The sequence below is a fragment of the Lissotriton vulgaris genome, chromosome 1_1, assembly GCF_964263255.1.
Source record: "Lissotriton vulgaris chromosome 1_1, aLisVul1.2, whole genome shotgun sequence".
NCBI lineage: Eukaryota > Metazoa > Chordata > Amphibia > Caudata > Salamandridae > Lissotriton > Lissotriton vulgaris.
In genome coordinates, this window is record NC_141685.1 from 1,875,720,028 (window position 1) to 1,875,742,233 (window position 22,206).

The following is a 22,206-nucleotide window of genomic DNA, read 5'->3' on the forward strand; positions in this document are numbered from 1 at the left end:
AAAAATATCTGCTGCAACTATACCCCCACAATTTGTGTATTGAAAACACATCTTGAGGGCTACACAGGTAGTTGCCAAAACCGCCCCACCCCAACCCAAAGAAAGCCCTCAAGGATGGTATTGGTTTGCCGGAACCCGGATTATGGAATGGCATAAGGGTAATTCTGCAGTTGGTAGTATAATCTGGGCAGGGACACCATTTTAAAAACCTACCGGTCAGGACAGCGGAAGCAGCACCCACATCCTAACCTCATCCCTCATCAGATCAAAGCCAACGGAAAGTTCCTATCCCACGACACAATCGAGTTTGGGAAGATTAATACGCCTAAGTGCTTAAAGCCACCGTCTGCCAGAGATAGGCCAGGCTCCCACTCTGTGGGTTCCCATTAGCTGTTTATGGGAAATACCTTGGGTTTGGCAGCATTCATATAGAAGAGAGATGTCTCCTCAAAGACGTGCTGATTTGCATAATTCGTGACCCTGTATTCTCCAGCTTGGTAAGGAAGAATAGGATGTTGTCTACCTATAGGGCAGCGCCACACAAAGGTCGAGCACCTAAATATATGCCTCCAGGCCAACAGGACCTTCACCTCATGGACTTAGAGCCACATCACCAGCACCACAATGTCTAAGAAAGGGCTGCATCCCGCCTCTAACCCCCCCCCCCCCCCCCCACCCCCAGCCAAGAGACTGGTCACAGTACCTCACACAGGTGTAATTTGTGACTGATTCAGCTGATCTTTGCTGCCCCATGCAACAGCGCTCTTGTTGCTGGAAGGGGCTCATGTGCACTTGATACCATGTGCCATGATGTTATGGGCCATGTGGTGCCTCTGGCAGCACCCAAGCACTCCAGGAGGCCTGGCTGGCTCACGTGGCTAAATTTTAAGTCAACTCAAGGGGAGGCCAGGCAGCCACCTGGAGATGATGCAGACCCTACCGCTGCCACTTTATCGAGGCCACTCACAGCACTGGCAGGCAGGTCCCGATATGAGCCTCCCACCACGTCAGCTCAGGATGCCCGGGATTCGCTGTACCACAAACAGTCCCCACCATAGCCCACGGGATAGTCCAGCAGGTCCGGGCTGTGAGAAGTTGACCTGGCATATGCTGTCCACTAGTTATAGTGGGTGCCTTGCACCAGTCCAAACAACCCCTTAGAGGTGATAGGTTGAAAGCTATCCTCGTGGTAGCTATGGAGAGCAGCCTTCAGGCTAAGTCTTGAAGGAATGTAAAGCAGTTGTTTTACCAGTCTATAATCTCTTCAATGACCAAATGAAAGGAGAACCACACCAGGAATATATATAAAATATATGTATTTATTCTAAACACACCCTACTAGTCTCTTGATGAGGCTACAGGTAAAAGCACATAATTTACACTTAATAGCACACAGTAAATTAGCACAATATACTTTGAGCCCTTGGGGCGTACCAAACCATATATTAAGAAAGTGGTATAAGAACCACGACTTGACTAGACACAAGGCCTAGAGCCTGTAGAATTGCTGGACCCACAAGTAACCACCCAAGGTAGTGGCAGAGGGGACCCACGGGGGAAGCGTGCAGTGTGAGAATACAGCCGTGAATCACTGTTGGCTTCTATGAGGAAAGTCGCAGTTGGAAATTTAAAGATAGAGGACTTTGAACAAACCCCTTTAGACTTAAGTGGTTCTAGGGCCAACACCCACGGGAGCACCGGAGTACTCTAGTTACCTCACCCAGGGAAGCCGGTTGCATAGGTGTCTTTTGGTGTATGGAATCGCCGTCGTTTTCAATGGCGATCTGCTGCAAAGTGATGCTGCCGTCATAGAGTGTCCGGTGTGATCAAGCCTTGATCGAAGATGAGTAGTACCTCAAAGTAGAGAGGACAGAGTCTAGGTCACTAGCCAGTGACCAGGGGCACAATAGCCGAATGTCCACAGATTTCGGGTGATTTCAGGTGAACGAGGTGAAGCTTGACTCTTCAGCCAAGAGGACCAGGAGGCATTGACGACAACCAGGAGCTGGAATCGAGCTGTCTCACAAAGGGTGTCAAGTGCTGCGGGGTCAGTGCCCATATTGGACCCAACAAGCCTTGGCAACAGCAACCCAGGCAGAAAGTAAAGAAATGCTTTGGTGTGGACCAGCATGGTCCGAGGGACTCACCACGCGGAGGGGAATCAGGGCACGTCTCGAGCAACCAGGGAAGCTCAAGGAAAATCAGAGTTGCCTTCGTGGAGACCCACCAGTCGATGGACCAGGGAATGCGAAGGAGCCTCAAGCTTAAATGCAAGAAGCGGGCTCACGGAACACTCGTGGAGTCTAGGCCCACAATCTTTGGTGCAAAAGGTGCTCGGGCTTGGGCTACAAGTAACCCAAAGAACAGTTTCAAGAGACGCCGAGAAGTCAATGCACTTGCAAATGTGCACGGTGTCCTGGAGTTCCGGTTCCACGTCACTCACGAGGGCTGCGGGTCTCAGCTTTGGTGGGGACCCGGGTCAGCCTCTAAGAAATCTGGAAATGCTCTTTCTGGGCTGCAAAATAATTCTGAGTCCGGCGGGAGCCTCAGGGATGCAGACCGGCAATTGCTTTGTTGGTGCCTGCCGAGCAGGGTAGTCAAGGGAGATTCTTCCGTCCTCTAATCTTGAGTAGAGCACCGAAGTTCCAGGATTCAGTTTCAGAGTTTCGTCCAGGTGTAATCTAAAGTCCTGTTGCCAGGGGTTCCTTACTTATACCTAAGAAAGGGGTTGGACATACTCTGGGTACCCACCTATGGGAGGGTTTGGAAAGAGGGGGTGGCTACACCCATTTCCTTTGTCCCGTTTCGTGCCAGAGCAGGGGCTGGTAGCCCCTGCAACCGGTTTGAACCGGACTATGCATAGGAACACCAAATGTGCCCCCAGTGCAGGCTTCAAAGCACTCTCAGGGTGTGTCCACCCAGCCCCAATACACTAAAGCCTGTCTGGGAAGTGGTCACACCTCCCTCTGACAGGAAACCTTTTGTCCAGGCCTCTCCTGCAGGAGTTTCGGTCAGGAGCAGGAGGCCAGACTGTGTCTGTAGCCTCCATTTTGTGAAGCCAGGGCTCTTTAAAACTGGTACTGGGCATACAGGTGTGTAAAGGTCTCTCCCTCTAGAAGGGAGGAATTCTACACCCGCCTCCAGGAGTGGCAGGGGGCATTACAAAGTTAGCATTTACTGTGAGGTTATAATGCACTTAAGAGTATATGGTCAGGCTGCATCACAGAACAGCCCCAGAGAATAGGTTCCGAAGGCTGCAGAGGGGTCCTGCTCATGCATGGGCACCGTCTCACACAAAACAAGGTACCCTGCCTTCAGGATTGAAAAGGCGTCTCATGGGGATGACTGATAGGTTTCTATGTGCAGTGATAAAATGTAGATATAGGTAACCTATATCTTAGTAAGGGGTGCATGCACCACCTTACCCAGGATGCAGTGGCAGTCCTGTGTGTCATTTTGGAAGGCTTCCAAGGGGTGGTATAAAACATCCTTCAGCCCCTGGTAGGCCACTGGTGTACCTATGCCCTTAGTACCTGGTGACCATATACTAGGGACTCACAAGGGTACCCCAGTAACCAAACTGCAGTGTACCTAAATTACTTGCAATCAATTTAGAGAGGAAGCAGCTAGGCTGGGGTCCTGGATAGCAGGGCCCCAGCCAGACTAATGTCGAAAAACAGTGTAACATCAGCAAAAAGTGGGGGTAACCATAGTAAGCAGATCCTACTCTCCCACACCGGGGAACACACCAGTCTGCGGCCACGGGACATGACCAAATCCTCAAGCCGCTACACGCTGCTGGAGCCACTGTTTCCCACAGGCTGCACGAGTATGCCGCCTTCCGGTCCGCAACAGGCCTCAGCCAATGTCGGTGTGCCCCGGGAGATAGCCGCTGGGCAAAGAACTCCACAGGTCCTGCAGGATTCCTCCAGATCTGGATGGGTCCAACAAGCAGGTTCAAGTGTAGTGTGAAACAGGATGGAGTAAGATTAGTGGGTGCTGGGACCTCCCTTAGAATCCGGCCACCATATTTGCAGTCAGGATGAGTCCTTTGACTGGCAGTCTACGTTCATGTTGAATGCTCTTCAGCACCTTCAGGGCCTTAAAAGAATGGGTGAAATGTGTGCAGGTTCTTCGGCAGGTGGTCAGTAACTTGCTGACTGGGTTTTCTTTTTTCAAGAAATCTTGCACCACAATGTTAATACTGTGCGCCAAACACAGCACTATGAAATAGCCACCTTGATGCATGGCCTTAACTATATTACTGCCATTGACCGTGGAAACATAACCAACTGTGTGATTTCTTGGATACAGCCATTCAGAGACCTTCCTATCAAACTCGTCCAAAAGGTTAGGTGCAGTATGAGTTTTCTCCATGGCAAACATGGCTAATGGTGCATGTTTCCGAGTAGCTTGATAAACTGTGTCCGGGTCAACACCTGGATTTGTCTTGACTCTAACCCCTGCAAAAGAGACCCAGTGTGCAGTGTGCAGTGTGCAGTGTGCGCCCCCCACTTTTCAACATTTTAGCTCAAAGATTTACACCATTTTAGCTAAATTCACAATCTTCTGATGCCAGCTCCCAGCAATGAACAGCTAAAAGAGGACTTAATTTGTGTATACCTGAAGATTTTTATTCATGGCAATGCACTGTAATCCTTATGCAGTGATTTTAATAACCTTTCATATATCTAAGCTCGTCTTGGCGAAAATATACAAATTATGCAGCACATGGAATACGTGGAGAGTGCACTAAACTCATATTTATGTTGCAGTACAACTGAGTTTTTTCATAACTTACCTTTCAAAAACCCTGATATGCCTATATTTCACCATACCCAAACCTATGTATGGTGCACAAGAACTTTGGCCGCATGCAGTGGCTTCTGGCTGCTGTGTCTGAATAAATACATAATACACAGATATTGATATATGGCCTGTGCCCTTATGATTAGGTCACACTTTCAAATGAAAAAGCATTTATTTGTGTTTAGCTAATAACTTTGGAACTGTTTGACAAATCTACAGAAAATTACCCCCCAGAAATAAATACAAGTTCATACACTTTGGCTTCTTCCTGGAAAGTTTTGTACAGAGAAGAAATAAGTGTGGTCCCAAAAATGACATTTCCAATGTTATCTCCCATAGAATTCTGTGCTCCTCGTAATATAGTTCAGGGGAGCGGTTATCCTAATAAGATGTAACTACCATAAAGAGCCACAATAAAAAACTCAAGTCTTGTCAGAAGATTTAATGCTCACATTCCAGCGCCTACAGATGTAAGATTCCTGCTGCCCTGCAAAACAAATAAAACAATAACAAGCATTGGCATAGCCAATTGGTCTCGCCTTTGGAACTTTATAAGTGTTTAGCCATGCAGCAGTTGATGTTGATCAATGGATTTAAGAATCTCCACCTCCTCATGTGTTCAACATATAAAACATTCAAAAGAGATCAATATTTTTAGACCATGGAAAATCAGAAAGTATATAAATCAGACAAATCATACATCTTACTTTGCAGACTGCACATGTGAGATATGTAAAGGATTTTTAGCTATTTGATAGAGTGGTGTTATTAAATAGGGCCATACAGCACAGCATACTCTTTCTGATGTTGCTCATTTCTACATGTGAAGATTTTCTTGTTTTTCCAAGCCATTCTCTTTTCGATGAATCTTAAATGTATGAAATTATGGAGGAAGTTATGGAACCTAATTTAGTTTCATGTTGAATGTGTTAGCATCACTGGAGTGAAGTAATTGATGTACGCTGTTTTCACTTCTAAAACAACCGGTTCAGCAATATGCCTAACTGAATTTCTAATTGGTTAAAAGAAAATCTTGAACCTGCCCAATATAACCTGGATGTGTACGGAAGGGTGCAATGCACAGAATTAACTTTGGGCTGGACATTCTCATCATATTTAGGCTTTCAGTGATTTTGTAAGTTGGGCATTTTCCCACCACTGTGATGCATGTAGAATTACTTGCATATATCATGATGCTAAAAACACTTTACAATGCAAATTTACACATCTGGAGTGAAAAAGGGTACTAAGACAAAATAATCTAAGCCGGTCAAAACAAGCTGGTCCTTCGGGTAATGATCGTTATAGACAGAGTAGTAAAACTCCTTCTGCTATTTCTGTAGTATACAGACGTCTGAGCACGAGAGTAGTATACTTGTCCTCGGATTCAAGATATGAACATAATACAAGAACTGCCTACTGCTATGTCCATAATGTATAGAAATAAAAAAGTAATGTTTACTATATTTTCACATAAAAACTACTCTCTCATATGTATATGACTTACACCATTGCTACCCATTGATAGTCCATGAAGGCATTAATTACACTGTGCTTTTTGAATAGCCAATGTATATCTAAAAGATTCCTACATTTTCTATTTGCATAGCCTCAAACTGTGGCATGGAGCTGGATTCGGGTACAGTTGATGACACTCCAGCAGGAGACGCGGGGAGAGGGTCTACGTCTTTCTACTTGGTTTAGAGCACTAGTTGGGATAGATCTGCTTTTTTATTTAAAGAACACTGCACTACTCTGAGGGTGATGACCACGACTTCAGGGAATTTACATAGTCAAAAGAAGCTACACTCACCTATGGTATCCTTCTATTACATGTAGAATTTTAAGATGTTCAATTGAAAGCCTATTCATCATCAAGAGGGTGCTGTCATGTCTTCCCACACAGGCATTTAAAGGATTTAAAACATTTTTAAATTGTTGTTCCTTTTGGAAATAAGTGCGAGAACTTGGATCCTAAATGGATCCACAAATATTCACAAATTATTCCCAGTTCCACAACCAGTCCCTGGCATATTATTTTGGCTATTATAGTGTGTAAGTTCCAGACCTATAAGACAAAACAAGAAACAGAACGGTGGAGTGAAAACATTTGTCTTCATTCTTGCTGCGTCATTTAAACCGCCTCTGTGACGTGGGAGGGGAGCATTAATCACATGGACATTTCTCTGGTTCATGACCTCAGCACAACTTGGCTTCTCACCGTTTGACACAGTATTCTCTCATTTTCTGCTGGAAACAATAATCAACCTAATTTTATTGTTACAAGCACTAAAAATGTAAGGTAGATAGTAAAGTCAAACGTAAAATCGATCCGGAGATTGAAAGAAGAAACATTGTTCTGTTTTTATTGGTTGCCTCTTGGAAGTGATCACAAACCGGTCCTCCTTTTGCGGTTTATAGGTCTTTGTAACTCAAACGGTATTGTGTATAGATGTTAAAAATCGATATTTTTCTCTGGCTCAGCAAATTAACTGTAGAGAAGAAAACTAAGGATCCAAGCACTTTCATCACCTTAATGAAATGTTTGCAATACTGAATTAATGGAGAAGAGGTCAATTTGGCTGATTTCATAGAATAGGAACGCATTGGTTTTTTTTCTTATTTAAAATGATGTATTTTGAATATGAGAAGACTGAAGCTATACTAGTCATCTCATTTATGATACAATTTAAAAAAATAAGTATACACTTCCGAGTTTCATTGTAGTTTGGTAGAACAGTTATGTGAAAATCAGCAAAATGATGTGCATTCACTGAGATGTGACTTGAAAGTTATTAAGATGTTATCATCATGGACTCACGTTCTTTCCTAGTATCTGCACCTGGAACAGCGAAATAATGTCAAGCGGTGTTTACTCCACTAGTAGGAAAAAAAGTGGTACGGATGGCCATCTAGCAACCAAAGGATGTGGGTGTCTTTTCTAGAGGGTCCTGTTACCCAGAAGCCCTGACTCGCACCATCATGACCCAGTCTCCGATGTTCTTGAAAATGTAGCTACCACAGAATATATACCAAATTCCCTTGTTTGGTCTTTTTTGATCGATGAATAAACAGACTCACCATGAAGTCTTTCAGTTTGAAGCCCTTCCATGTCTGTGAGAGAAGTATTTATGGGCCTGCACAAAACAAATAGAAACACGCTGCCTTGTTAACTCATTGAAATGTAGTAAAACGTATTGGCTGCCTCTCTGATTGACCTTAAAGTCTGCAGATAACAAGAAACATTTCTTCAGTTGGATTGCGAGGCTTGCAACTATCTTTCTCTACATGAGAATGCTCCAGTGGTAAACTGCAGGGGGAGCGTGCCATGAAAGAGCGGTGCTGCATTAAGTGTGGGCTCGGAAAGAGGCACGTGCACGCTGGGGAGAGCAATCTGCTCTTTTTCGAAGCACGAGTATGTGCTTTGAAAAAGAGCTGAACGACTGCTAAAGGTCTCCTATGCATGCGCACTGCATAGGCGAGACCCGAAAAGGACAGCAGATATTAGGAACTGAATGAGAAACACAAAGTGTACTTCTCAGATGTGAAATCGTCTCTGATATATTCCTAAAAAGGCAAAAGGATACACTCACACAGCCTACAGAAAGGAGGAGAGACTAAAACACTCCTGTGGGCTGATGCAGAAAGAGTGTGGCATTATCTGAAGTCAATGGTTTAAGGTTTCGTAACCAAACAAGCCAAGGGACCTTATGCATCTTAGAGCAGTGTTTCCTAAACAGTGGTTCTTTAACTAAAAACATTTTGTGTAAGTAACAAAAAAGTGAGAGAAAATATTTATGTGTATAAAAATATCGGCTATAATGTGCCTACAGCGGTTTTGCTCAAGTTCAATGCAATTCGCATGACTTAATAGGTATAGTTTGCTTGCTTCATGAGCACTCTAGAACGTCTGGGGGGTGATTGCTATTTGTGCAATAAACTCGGGATGAGTTGTCCTCCGTGTTACCCCACACGCTGCTCCGCCGGAATGAAGTTACAAACTAGTGAAACGTGAGTAAGGTGGGGAAGTTGTGCCCCTGTCCTGAAGAAGGAGCACATGCTCGAAACATGTCGACGCACACATGAGGTACTGTCCATTAACACGACAGATCAAACCTCGCACTTCACTTCTTTTAGTAGTACCAGCCAGGGGTTGTGAATAAAGTTTTTTTTCCAATACACCCAGGAGCCAGGTATCTTTTTAACTCTTCACTAAATCCCACCACTCACATAAGTATCCCTATCACTTGCACCACACGCACCACACATAGTCATTACTATAAGTTCTCCCGCGTAGTCGTAGGTCGTAGCACGCCGCATCCCGCTAGAGGGGTGCGAAGACCCCTATGATGAAGCATGACACCAAGGGGCCTTTTGGTGTGTAAGGGGTATTTTGAAAAACACTAAGTGATCCCACACCACTGTATGTTTATATGTAGCCTGACATACATTGACACCTCATGCACAACTACATTTGCATTGTTTCACCTGACTGATGAACAAGTCACTTACCTTCAAGTGAAGCATTTTTTGGTGGATACTCTAGCTATCAGCAGATCCCTCATCTTTTAAATTCATCCTAGGCACCAGACTATAAGAACTTTTCCAGCGATTGTTCCTGTGCATTATCAAATATTGCCACTTTACTGTCTCTTGAAGCAGTGGCATGGAGCAGTATACAACTCTTTTTGACCCTCAGATGCAGATCAGTCATAACAGACTGAAAACCTGACAGAGTGCATGCAATACCAAACTTGGTACCTGTTTAAATAACTAAAACTCTACTCCGCAGAATGAGGAGGAAGGATGGTGCTGAAGAATTGACAGAGTATCCACCAGAAAGAGCATTGCTGAAGGGGGCTTGTTATTCTGATGGATGCTTCTAACTGCAGATTCTGCACTTTAGGAATAGATTAACAAAGCAGTACCTCCTAAAAGCAGACAGTCTGGAAGTCCTCTAGAACTAAGCAGCTAATATGGCCCTATCTGCATACTTTAGAACTGATGCAGTAAAGTCTAGTGAAAGTATGGACAAGTTCTCATCTGCTCTCCTAGCATATGTCCAAGAACAGGACACCCCTCCCAACTGCCTTGGTAGCAGCATCGGTTCTGGAAGAATGGGCCTGAAGACTCTCGGGAGGCTCCTTCCTGGCCAGAACATAGCATGCTTTCATGCGCAGGAAGATCCATCTGGACATGGACTGCTTTTGGATGCCTCTTCCTTTTTTAGCACCAACAAAACGAGTAAAAAAAATCAAGCTAAACAGTGATTTTTGTGCACTCAATGTAACAACTAAGTCCTCTTTTCAGGTCCAACTGATAAAGCCTCTTCTCTTTAGAGGGATGTAGTGAAGAAAAAACATGGAGAGTGATGGACTGTCCCACGTGAAGGGCAACACCACTCAGCAATCTCAACTAACAAATGCGAGTAGACGCAAAGGAGGTGCACATCAAGAAATTAAAGACCAAGTTACAATCCCAACGGAGCAAAACATAAGGCACATGGACATAAATAATGAAAGTTGATCAGGCAAAAGGACGGACAAATAACCTTTAATGGTGCTCACAGCAAAGCCTTGAAGGATCAGTGACAAAACACATCAGAACATCTGACAACTTGGCCTGAAGTGGATGAACCTGAATGTCTCCACATCAAGTCATGAACTTCACCTTATGACAACAATAATTGATTTGGTAGATGTGGATTTAGCCACAAAAATAGCATCCACTATTTCTGTAGGCATTTCAAACCTGCTCAGTTGCTTCTGCTCAGTCTCTATGGAAGTTTTAGGACATTCAGGGGCACAACTCTGCCTTATTGCTGGGATAGTAGACGTTGCAGAGGTCTAATGCTGAAGCTCAGGAAGTCTAAATACTGTACTCTGCTGCCCCAATCGAGGTCTACCAGGTTGAGTAGGGATTGGCCCTTCCTGACCACTTCAGACCGCGGGAGAAATTAGTAGAGGCGCGACAGCACACAGCAGACCAGATTCCCACTGCAGGCGGAACACTTCTCTCAGGGAGACTCAAGGTGGAAATTCCAGTTAGCACAACACTTCATGTAAAAGCAAAGAGATCTATTCAAGGCATGCCCCACTGGGTGAATTAGCCTTGGACCACCTCAGGTGCCATTCGAGGTCCACCACACTGTATCTGCTGAGCTTGTGTGCAGACACTGGGGCAGACCGCTAGGTGGTTGGCCTTCAGAGAGATAATTGGAAGGTCCAGCCATCACAAGAGTCTCAGATCCTCTAGGAACAAAGCCTGCAACCCCACACCATCCTGATTGTTGCAGTACCACATTCTGGTTGTACTGTCCATCACTGATTTCCCCTTGAAAGGGGGGAAAGGCCTTTGGGATGGATCTCCAACAGATTTATTTGGTGCTCCTGCTCCTTTGAGGTCTGAAGGCCTCAAACTTCCCTCTTCCCAGGTCACCTCCCCAATTAGCAGATGATCCCTCCGTTGCTACTGTGAGGTCTGAGTGGGATAGAGAGAACAGATCAACAGATCAAGTTGACCTCTGTCCGACACCACTGAAGGTTCCGAGGTCACCTTCCGAAATACAGATGTTAGCCGGGAGGCAATCCCAGTGCTGGGCCCATTGCATAAGTTTCCTCTGAGGGACTCACATGTGCCACCAGGCACAGTATACTAGCGGGATACATGCAGCCAAGTAGCCTCCGACCCATGCGTCAACAGAGATCTAGCAATCGCAACTTGCTCTGCACACGGAGAATCAGGAAACCCAAAAGGGGCTGTTGTGCCTTTTCTCATCTAGCCCCGTTCATTGGAACAGTCTTCCTGATGAGATCTGGACATGTGCCAATTGGTCTCATTTTAAGAAGATGCTCAAGACCTAGCTGTTCTAAGTTCTGTCCCGTATTTGGTAACTGCTACTTCGGCGCCAAGAGATCCCCCTCGGGATGATTCGCTGCACACTACAAATGAGTATAAAGTAAAGACAAGGAGCAAGCCCAAAACATCAGGATCACACCCTGAATGTCTCAGACTCACTATCTGGGTGAAAGGGCCTTTGAAAGTCATCATGGCCAGGATGGCCCATTCCAGATCTGGGGCAGTGAGAAGGTGTGTTAAGGTCAGCAGCTTGTACTTGTTCTTCAGAAAGGTGGTGTTAAGAAACCAAAGGCCTAATAATGGCCTGAGTCTTCTTTCCTTTTTGGGGACTAAAACTTTTGGGAGTAACATGACCTTCTCATGTCCATCTCAGGAACCATCTTTTTGGCCCCCTTTGACCAATAGTGTATGAAAATCTTAAGATTTTTCTTCAAATCTCCATCTCAGGAATTCAGTCTATGGCCTCTTTGACCAGGAGTGATTGAAATTCCTGGGCAAGGATGGAGGCATGGTCTGCCGACATCTGAACAAAAACAGATGGAAGTAGAGGAGCATAAGATAGAAAAGGGAGAGTGTAACCATACTGAACAACCAGCAGCACCCACTGGTTTGGGTAACTGTATACCAGTCTGGCATGTAAAAAAATCTGCCCCCTAGCAGCTGTGCACTACCGTGGGTAGTGAAATCAAAGCAGCTTGAATGCAGTTGTAATAGGCGACTACGAGGACTGCTGTCCTAGGTGGTGACCATGTCCTCTGAAACTACGAAAAAGCTGTAGAGGCATGTTGCAGAGGGTGCGAAGGGTGGTGATGAGATATTGAGAATATCTCCAGAATTTTCGGTATTTCTGGTGGAATAGTAGGACCTAATGAGTGCGCTGTGCCTGGCTGTCTTTGAAGTACTCCAGCACAGAATCAGCTTTATCTTCACATGACCTGTCCTTAAGGGGCACTTGCACTTCAAGAAAACATGTGGTACGCATCCAGGCATGATACTTTATTACCACACTGGTTCTCATGGTGCAATCTACAGAGTCTGTAGTATTTAGACTGGCTCTCATCACATACTTAGTAACATCCTGTCCGTCTTGGATTATTTAAGCAAAAGTACGTCTGAATTTTTCAGGAAAGCAGGCATGATCTCATGCTCTTATCCCAGAGGGCAGCGTATAGCACCCCAGCAGAAAGACCGCATTCAAAGACCACATTGGGAGAGGAAAGGACTCTCTTCCGAAATGCATTATGTGCTTCAATTCCCCACCTGGTAGAGTAGTAGTAGGGAACGTTTAGAGGTTAACCTTGTTGATGGAAGCCTGAACCACCAGGCTCTCAGGAGCCAGGTGCTGGATCAAAAAAGTCGGATCCTCAGGGGTAATAAAAAAATAAAATATGTAATGATGATACTTGTAAAGCGCACTGTTACCCCATCTCGGGGTGTCCTGGCGCTGAAGACCGCTGGGGAACCCGTCCCGGCTTTCCCTGTGAGATGGTCCCTTCTGGGTATCTCCAAGGTGAAACCAGGCATCCCCGGCGTCTGTGGAGGGCCGTTGTAGAGATGAGGCAAGCTTAATGCCCAGAGTTGCTGAGTGTGATCCCTGATTAGAGTAGGCACCGAGGCGAGAATTATCGAGTCTGTTGACCCTGGTCCACGACCCTGCCGCGTCGGGAATTGAACCCTGGTCCCGGGCTGTTCTCTGCTTCCGGGTCTGCCGCCTCTAACCAGTGAGCCACACCACCCCAGGTAGGCCTATGAAACCTAGCCATTGACAACTTACCGGATAAGCCAAGAATGACTTGGGTCAGGTCGCCATCATTTTCTCTGTCAACACTTCGGTAACATGCAGTAAGGTTTCCAAAATAACAGCTGTAGGCGTGTGGGAGCAATTGCTGGGAAAGTTGCAGGTCCAGGGATTTCAAAAGGTGAGGAGTCTGTGGTTGGAAGAATCAAATCGGAAATACAGTTCTCTGTTCTATTGTAATGTTGAAGTAACAGTTGCAATACTGGGTTATCATTGCCATCCACAGTAATGCCTTTTCTTCACTTCTTTTGTGAGTGGCAATACTTACATGTTAACTTGGGGCCATTTTTTACCCTTACCACCTGACCGTACTGCCTCCAAACCACAACATGCATTGTTACTACCGCCATGTTACTAAGCAGAGATGCCTTCCAGACAGCTGCAAGTATGTCATCAGTTTTTGGAAGAAGTTGCTTCTGATTCTACTTCTTTAACCAAAGTAGTTCACAATATTGTGGAGTTTCTTACATGGACAACGGTCATTGGAGGTTCTACATTTTTCCCTCTCACTCTTTCTTATAGTATGAGAATTTTGTACTTCACTTTTACGTAATTGAATTGGAATGGACTAATGATTATGGCCTTAACATCACTGCCTGTGAACAGTTTCTCATCCACAGTAATTGCTTGCTTGAATAGGTTTCTTTCTGAACTAGCCTTGAAAGTAAGGACCACCTAAACATGGTGCTTGTGAGGTCTGCATCTAAGAATGCTTTTTGAAAATAGATTATTAATGTGTGTTAATCAGAAACTTTCTAATTCTGTGTTCTGTTAAATGGTTTCTCGAGAGTAAAGCAAAATAAAAAATTATATCTGGCCAGCCGTATTGAGGAGGCCACAAACTCCTGCAAAGAAATTTTCAGGATTGTCAAGGACTTTATTTCCCCTTCCTGGACGAACCCCAAAATCATGCACTCCGAGTCCTGGATTACCGAGCTGGCTGCCTTCTTTGCTGACAAAATTAAAAAAATCCAACTTTCTTTTGATATCACCAATATGATTCATACTTCCTCTTCGATTCTCTGGTTCAGTCATCTCCCACATCAGAACCTTCCCTCTGTAGCTTCCCGGATATGTCTTTGCAGACTTCTCTGGACCTTCTTAGTAAGCTGAAATCTGGTTCTCCCCGGGACCCTTGCCCCGCCAAAACCCTTGCCCAACTAGCCCCCACCCTTAACCATCTCATCAACCCGATCCTCAACCTCTCACTGAGCACAGGGGAAGTCCCGCTGTCTTGGAAACATGCACTGATCTTACCACTACTAAAGGAATCCAATCTGAATCCGGACTTGCACGCTAATTATCGACCCATCTCCCTTTTGCCCGCCCTCGCGAAAGTGGTTGAAAAACATGTCCACACCTCCCTGTCCCACTTTCTTGAGGCTAATGATACTCTTCACACATCCCAGTCAGGCTTTCGCTCGAACCTGAGCACTGAAACCGCTCTTCTCGAGGTCACCAAAGTGATTAAGTCCACCTTGGACAAGGGAGGAAAAGTCATGTTGGTGATGCTCGATCTCTCGGCGGCCTTTGACACCGTCCCCCACAACCTCCTCCTTGCAAGACTCTGGGAGGTAGGTTTGAGGGGGACGGTGTTCAACTGGTTCTATTCCTTCCTCTCTAACCGTCAACAAACTATCTGGGCCCCACCTTTTTCCGCCGCAATGCCACCTCTGGAGGTCGGAGTTCCGCAGGGCTCTATCTTGAGCCCTTCACTCTTCAACATTTACATGACCCCTTTGGCGGCACTCGCTGAGGGTTTCGGGGCCCAGATTGTATCGTACGCTGACGATACACAGCTCCTGTTCACCTGTGACAAGGACCACGACTTTGACGGACCATCTATACAGGACTGCCTCGGGGCAGTGTTTGACTGGTTCAACCGACACTGCCTCAAGTGCAATTCCGAAAAGTCGGAGGTCCTCTTTTTCGGCTGCCCGGCCGATCCCAGGTGGAAGGAGTGGTGGCCGGCCGCCATGTTCCCACCTGACAGTGACTCTGGATCGGCGAAAAAATCTGGGAATCCAGGTCGACAACTGCCTCTCTCTTAGGGGACAAGTGTCGGGCCTGGCCGGTAAATGCTTCGCGATTTTAAAAATGCTGAGAAAGTTCCTGCCCCTCCTATCCATCGATCACAGAAGGACCACAGTGCAGGCCCTGATTGGCTCTCGCCTGGACTACGCCAACATTCTGTACCTTGGCCTTCGGGACTATCTTACATCACGTTTACAGATAGTACAGAACTCGGCAGCCCGAGCCATTTTAGGCCTTAACAGAAGGGCCAGGGCGTCGGAGCTCCTCTGAACCCTCCATTGGCTGCCTATTAAGAAGCGGATCGCTTTCAAGGCCCTGACCATCGCCTTTAAAGCCCTGCATGGTCTTGGTGCCCGCTACCTTCGAAAGTGGATCACTTTTTACCTTCCATCCAGATCCCTTCGCTCTTCGTCACAAGCTAGGGCAGTCACCCCTAGGATACATCGAGCTCGCATCGGCGGCCGCGCCTTCAAACATCTGGCGCCCCAACTGTGGAACGATCTTCCTCTCGCGCTCAGGTCCTGTTCCAATCTCCTGACTTTCAGGAAGGACTTGAAAACCTGGTTGTTTCAGCAATAAGTCTTTTCCTTTCCCTGTTCTGTTTCTCAGGACTTATTAGGTCTTTTTTTTTTTCCATCTGCTCACCTCCTCGTCTTGGGAGGATCCATCAGCGCCGGGACACTCCTCGGAGTAGCCGTGCGCAATAGAAGCACCCTTTTAACATAACATAACATAACAAGTGATGTGCATTATTTAAACTGTATCCGGTCATATACGTTCTGATGAAAGTCCTCAATTTAAGGAAGAGGGCAGAATGGCAAGCAATCCTAGACTAAAACAACACAATACACTGCACACCACAAATATGGTGTGCAGTGTATTGTGTTTTGGTATGAATTATTACCGCCCTATCTACATGTTGCACCCTCAATTTCATAGACATAATAGACAATAATCAAACACACGTTGGATGCTTCATCCTGCGAAATAAATGTAAGGAAATTTGTGGAAACATCGTTGGGCTATGGACTCGCAGAAACTAAGTAAAATACATCAACCGTGAAAATGTGGCTGTTTAAACATCTCGTACAAATGAAATCAGTATTGTTTGGCATTTCAGCGTTACGTTTGACATCTGAGGGAGGGCGGGGCACTTAAATGCAATCATGAAAAGCAAGCATGTATTTTTTACGTATGTGAGCAATGTTTTCGGAATACCTTGCGAGTACGCAGATTATTGAATCCCTTTTTTCATCGGAATCCAAAGAGGCATTATGGGAAGGGTAGTTTTGAGGGAAGAGAGTTAAGTAAACAGGGTCATTGTAATTGGTTGAAGGTCAGGGGAGGAGCTGTTAGTTTGAATAAAGCGCCAGGAAGTAGAAAAGCTATGTTGATTACGCTTTTTGTTTGAGAGCAGACTACGGCAGAAAAAAGGCTGTACTGAGAACAGATATGCAAGTACGAGGGAACGAGTAAATCTAGTTTTGACGAGGGAGAGGAAGGGTTAGTCGGTGAAAGTGGGGAGAAATGTAGGTATGAGGGATCTTTTCACATCAAGGTCTGACGAGGGAGGGGACAGCAAAATGGAACGGTTAGCTGGAAAATGGGGAAAAACCTTGATCGGGTGATCTGATTACAGCATAGTGGAAATAGCATGGCACAAGCTCACTTTGATTATAATTCATGCAGCGATTGATGATTTGTAGCGGGAAAACGCTGTATTGGGTGACAGCAAACACGGGATAACAAGTTGGTTTTTGATAAATGCAACATTATTTTAGACATATACTAATAGTGACACAAAAAGATGGGTGGTAGTGTTCCCAAAGGAAAACGTCCGCACACACTTTACAAAGCAAATTTATTATTTCGAAATTTAGTACACATCAAAATAGTCTTATTTCTTCTAAGAGAGTAATAGTCAATAGGGTGCTATAGAGACTCAGGGCACCTACCACAAAGAGGTGCCGTTGGTACACACTAAAAAGTGTGTCACATAAATTTAAACAAAATTGAGAGACTTTTGACAGCACTCCTGTAGGCTAGTATTTATAACAATTAGGGCATAAGTTATGAACCCTCAGTATATCCGACTCTACTAATTATAGAGTAAAAAAGAAAACGCATGACAAGGTAGCATTCAATAGGAATTGTCCAAGCAAAAAGTTTCAAGATATAGTCCACTTATTTTTGTTTTCTCACCTGTTTATGTTAATAAAGCGAAGGAAGATATAGCATAATCTGAAGCCTCCGGTCCTGACATAGAATTCATCGACATTTTTCCCACTGCTGGAGATACAGTTAGAGGGGCTTGAACTGACAACCTGTGATAAAAAAATGAAGATAAGAGGGAACGGAAAAAGGAGCGTGTGGAGAGGAACTTTGGCAATTGGTTAGACACATTCTGAAAAATAGCTTGTATAATAGTCGGGAAATTCTAGCGCTGCACAGCTGACCTGTGGCTTCATGAAGCCAACATCAACAAAACACAGAGGCAATTTCTGGGTGACGCATGGCTAGAATATGATAAAGGGTTCAGGCTAAAGATGCAGACTCACCTGGAAATGGATTGGAATGAGGAGGATGTCTCCGGTTTTATTCACAAAATGATGGTAGTAAGAGAGGCAAAGACATGGGTAGGAAAGAACGACCAGTTCTTTCGGGGGTCATTTCAGAGAGGGAAAGGGAGGCCTTTCCAAAGACCCAAACAATTTGGTGCAAGGAAAGCAACGCACACTGGTGGGCCACCGGCAATATGCTGGAAGTCCGAGGCAAACAAATGTACCTACAGGGCAGCATGTAAATTCCAACACATATGCTCCTCGTGTGGAGGAGGCACCCAGCAGCGGGATGCAAGAATAAGAAAGGACACAAAGGGGTAAAGAAAGAAGTAATGAGTCAGACACAGGGGGAACCAAAGGGACAACAGGACATCAACAATACAGGCTAGCATGGTCCCCCATTAATGCGCACAAACTGCACAGGCTAGCCAACAGGTACCACAACAAGTGAGATGCGGAGACATTAGTACACAGGTTCAACGAAGGTTTCCCCATCCCAGTCACGGGTCACCTCCCGCCAGGCAGTGGAAAAAAACTTAAAATCCGCACTGTAACACCCGGGGGTAGTGACAACAAAAATAGAGAAAGAGAAGCGATTATGTAGAATAGAGGGACCCCTCCCCGCCCAGTTGAGCAATGGGCTGGTGATCTCTCCGCTAGGGGTGGTTCCCAAAAAAGAACAGGGCCAGTACAGGTTAAATCACCATTAATCATTCCCCAGACGGTACGTCAGTAAACGATGGGATCAGCGCAGAAGTCTGTGCAGTGAGTTAAACAATAGATGATGCCATAGATCTGGTTAGGGCAACTGGTCAAGCGACCCTCATGGCAAAGGTGGATATCGAGTCCGCTTTTCGCCTACTTCCAGTTCACCCCTCAAGCTTTCACCTGTTGGGTTTCCAGTGGGAGGGGAAACTCTACTTCGATTAGGCAATGCCAATGGGGTGCTCATTGTCATATGCCTACTTTGAAATGTTTAGCACCTTTATTGAATGGGGGCTGCACAATAGGCATCCGGCAGGCGGGAAACTCCATTACCTGAACGACTTCCTGCTTACAGGCCCGACAGCGTCAGCAGAGTGTGGTGACACTCTAACGGCATTCATAAGATTGACAGAGGAACTGGGGATCCCCCTTTCGGGGGACCAAACAGAGGGTCCGGCTCCCCCGGAAAAGATAAAGGGTTTTAGGCAGGACATCAGGAGCCTATGGGGAGCGAGTAGGCGACACAGACGCACCTCCAGCGGCTAATAGGCAAGCTTAATTTTGCAACCAGGGTAATCCCAGCAGGCAGGGTATTCGCCAGACGACTGACCCAATTAGCACGCGGGCTCACCCAGAAGCACCACCACGTCAGGCTCGGGGCAGAGGTCAAGAAGGACTTGGTGATGTGGGATACTTTCTTAGCAGATTTTATCGGCTTGCTGATCTGGAGGCAAGGTTGGGTAACTAACAGATTGAGCTATACACAGACGCATCTGGCTGCACAGGGTTCGGGGTGGTCCTAGACGGCACATGGTGCGCAGGTTAGTGGCCCAGCAGCTCGCACAGACTAGGCATAACCAGCAATATTACCTTCCTAGAGTAATTCCTTATCATAGTGGCACTGACGATCTGGGGGAAGGAGTTGCAGAACATGAAACCAACACTATGGTCCGACAACAAGGGCGTAGTACAGGCTATTAGGTGATCTGCCAGGTGCCCGGACACTCTGTGACGACTAACGCTGACTGGTTACATTACAGCTGGAAGGCAACATAGACCTGCGAGCACGCCACATCCCGGGGGTGGAGAACAAGGTGGCAGATGCTCTGTCCAGAGCCAAAACGGACAGGTTCAGGGAGCTTGCGCCCAGGGCAGAACGGAATATGACCCCTTTCCCAAGCCAGCTGTGGGACCTGGCGGGGTAGACTTATCAGAGCTGGTCCACCATGCACTCGCCCCTGAAGCAGCCAGGAGATTTAAGAAATACATTGGGACAGTAAAGAGGGTAGGGGGCATTCAGTCTCTAGGCAATGTAGGGGCCACATGCAGGGCGACCAAACAATGTATTCAGTGGGCATTTAAGCGATGTGACCACCAAAGAAAGGGGAGTAGAGATTCTACTGAGGCGGTCGAAAACAGACCAAACCGGCAGAGGAACAATAGTAACGCTACAATGCATTGAGGATCAGAGCTGCTGCGCGGTGTGCTGCCTGCTCGCTTTCATGGCGGTGCAACCTGCCAGCGGGGGCCCCCTGTTCAAACACAGGAACGGAACTCAACTGAGCAAATTCCAGTTTACAGCAATCATGCACCTAGCACTCAGCATGGCTGACTGGGTTTGCCCCCGACTGGGTTTGGAGCAAACAGACGGTGCTCTCTGCCCAGCCCCCGCCAGACGGCAGGGCACAACAAGAGTCGTACAAGGTAGCGCGTTGTGGCCTAACTCCAGGACAGAAGCTACTCCCTCCCCACTGTTAGGGTTCGAGGGAGAAGGAGACCTTGAGCTGTGTTTAAGGTCGGATCATGGAACCGGAGGCGCACTTTACACACACTCCCTTAGTCCTCTAAAGGAACGCCTCGCACGTAGCCTGACGCTTTGCTTACTGACTCGTTCCGTGACCACACCCCCTTCTACTTCCGTGCTGTTCCAGTCTCGACGCTGCTCCTTTGGCGTCTTTGTGCTTTGGTTCTCCGTTGCCCGGGTCCTCGACTCAGTTCCCCACGGAGTCGGTATCCTCCTGAGGTGTAGCGGTATTTCTTTCTTGGCAGCATCCCCGTTCGCTGCATTTCCCTCCAACCCCTCTTGTTGTTACTTGCCTCATTTGTGTATATCAAGTGCCTTATATCAAGTACTGCGAAGTCCTTACGGTCTCAGTGCTGCTCAAGACTTTCGTTTATAATCCTCCCCTTTGTGTTTTCCTATGAGGGAGTCGCTGTTCCACTCCATATTTCCCCTGTGGAGCCGGACGGCACACCTCAGCGAGTGTGTCTGCTCCGCCCAGCTGTGGCTGACAGGGCCGGGCGGAACACCTCGGATGCCTTTCCTGCATGCGAGGGAGTTGCTATTCCACTCCATATACTCCCATGGAGCAAGACGACACACATCAGTGAGTGTGTATCTGCTCCGCCACATTGGGACCAACTGGCCGGTCGGAACACCTCAATCCCCTGTCCTTTTAGTTTAGACAAGTTTTCACCTTCTTTTCCATCCCCCACAGTGTCCGTTGAATGAATGGTGAATAAATGTGAGTTAAGGTTACCTCAGTTTGAGACCTCCCGGAAGAACTCCGATAACCTATCCTCATTCCAGCCACATACAAGGATATTTGGTGGTCCTCCTCTTTAAGGAGTCTTCCAGACGAGCGCGGGTGAGCGTGAGACTATGATAAAAACAGCTCAATGTTTGGAATGTTCTAAAAGTTGCCTAGATGTATAAGGGTGGTTATTGTTCTTTCCTTCCAGCATCTACGTTCCCTGGTTAGCCATTCTACACGACCTCAATCCTCATCATATGGGGAGAGTGGTGGACACTCCTTTGTTTTATTCCCCCATACTTTTTGAGAGCAGTGTCTCGGAGTGAGTTTCAAGATTCTCCTTTGAGGACTGCTTTTTGGAAGCTGGGGGATTTATCTTCGCTCCTGTGGATTCTGGCGACTGTTCCTGACACCCATGCAAAGAAAGCACAAACCCAACCTATCGAAGAAAACGACCCAGAAGGGCCAAGAGACTATGCAAGCCTGCAAAGTAACTAACAATGAACCGTCAGTCTAAGGTGCTATGCTATAGTGATAATGTATACATGACTTATGGCAAAAATAATGTATGATGATATGCATAGGAAGCATATGATATTTTGCCAAGGAAGTAATAATGACACAACATGCAAAGTATGCAAAGAATATACATGTTTTCCTTGTAGTCCTAATAAACTGCAGCCCACAAATAGCCACCACAAGACACACGTGTACGTTGGCCTTTGTCATGATAAGGAACACAGTATGGGAATGTTGCATATATGTGGGAGAGGGGCAGAGTGCGGGGGTTATTACTTAACCCACGACACGCAGTGCTTAAACGAGGAGTGCTGGCAAAAAACTGCGTTAACTAAGTGAAAGAAAAATAACTAGGAAATTAAAGTGTGTATGTGTGTGGGAGGGGTAA

The 22,206-nt window shown here is 46.2% G+C and overlaps 1 protein-coding gene across 1 annotated transcript in view; it reads right to left on the reverse strand.

The window, feature by feature from the left end:
* Positions 1 to 22,206, reverse strand: part of ASZ1 (ankyrin repeat, SAM and basic leucine zipper domain containing 1) — a 1,750,578-nt gene that overhangs the window by 644,049 nt on the left and 1,084,323 nt on the right. The window lies entirely within an intron of this gene.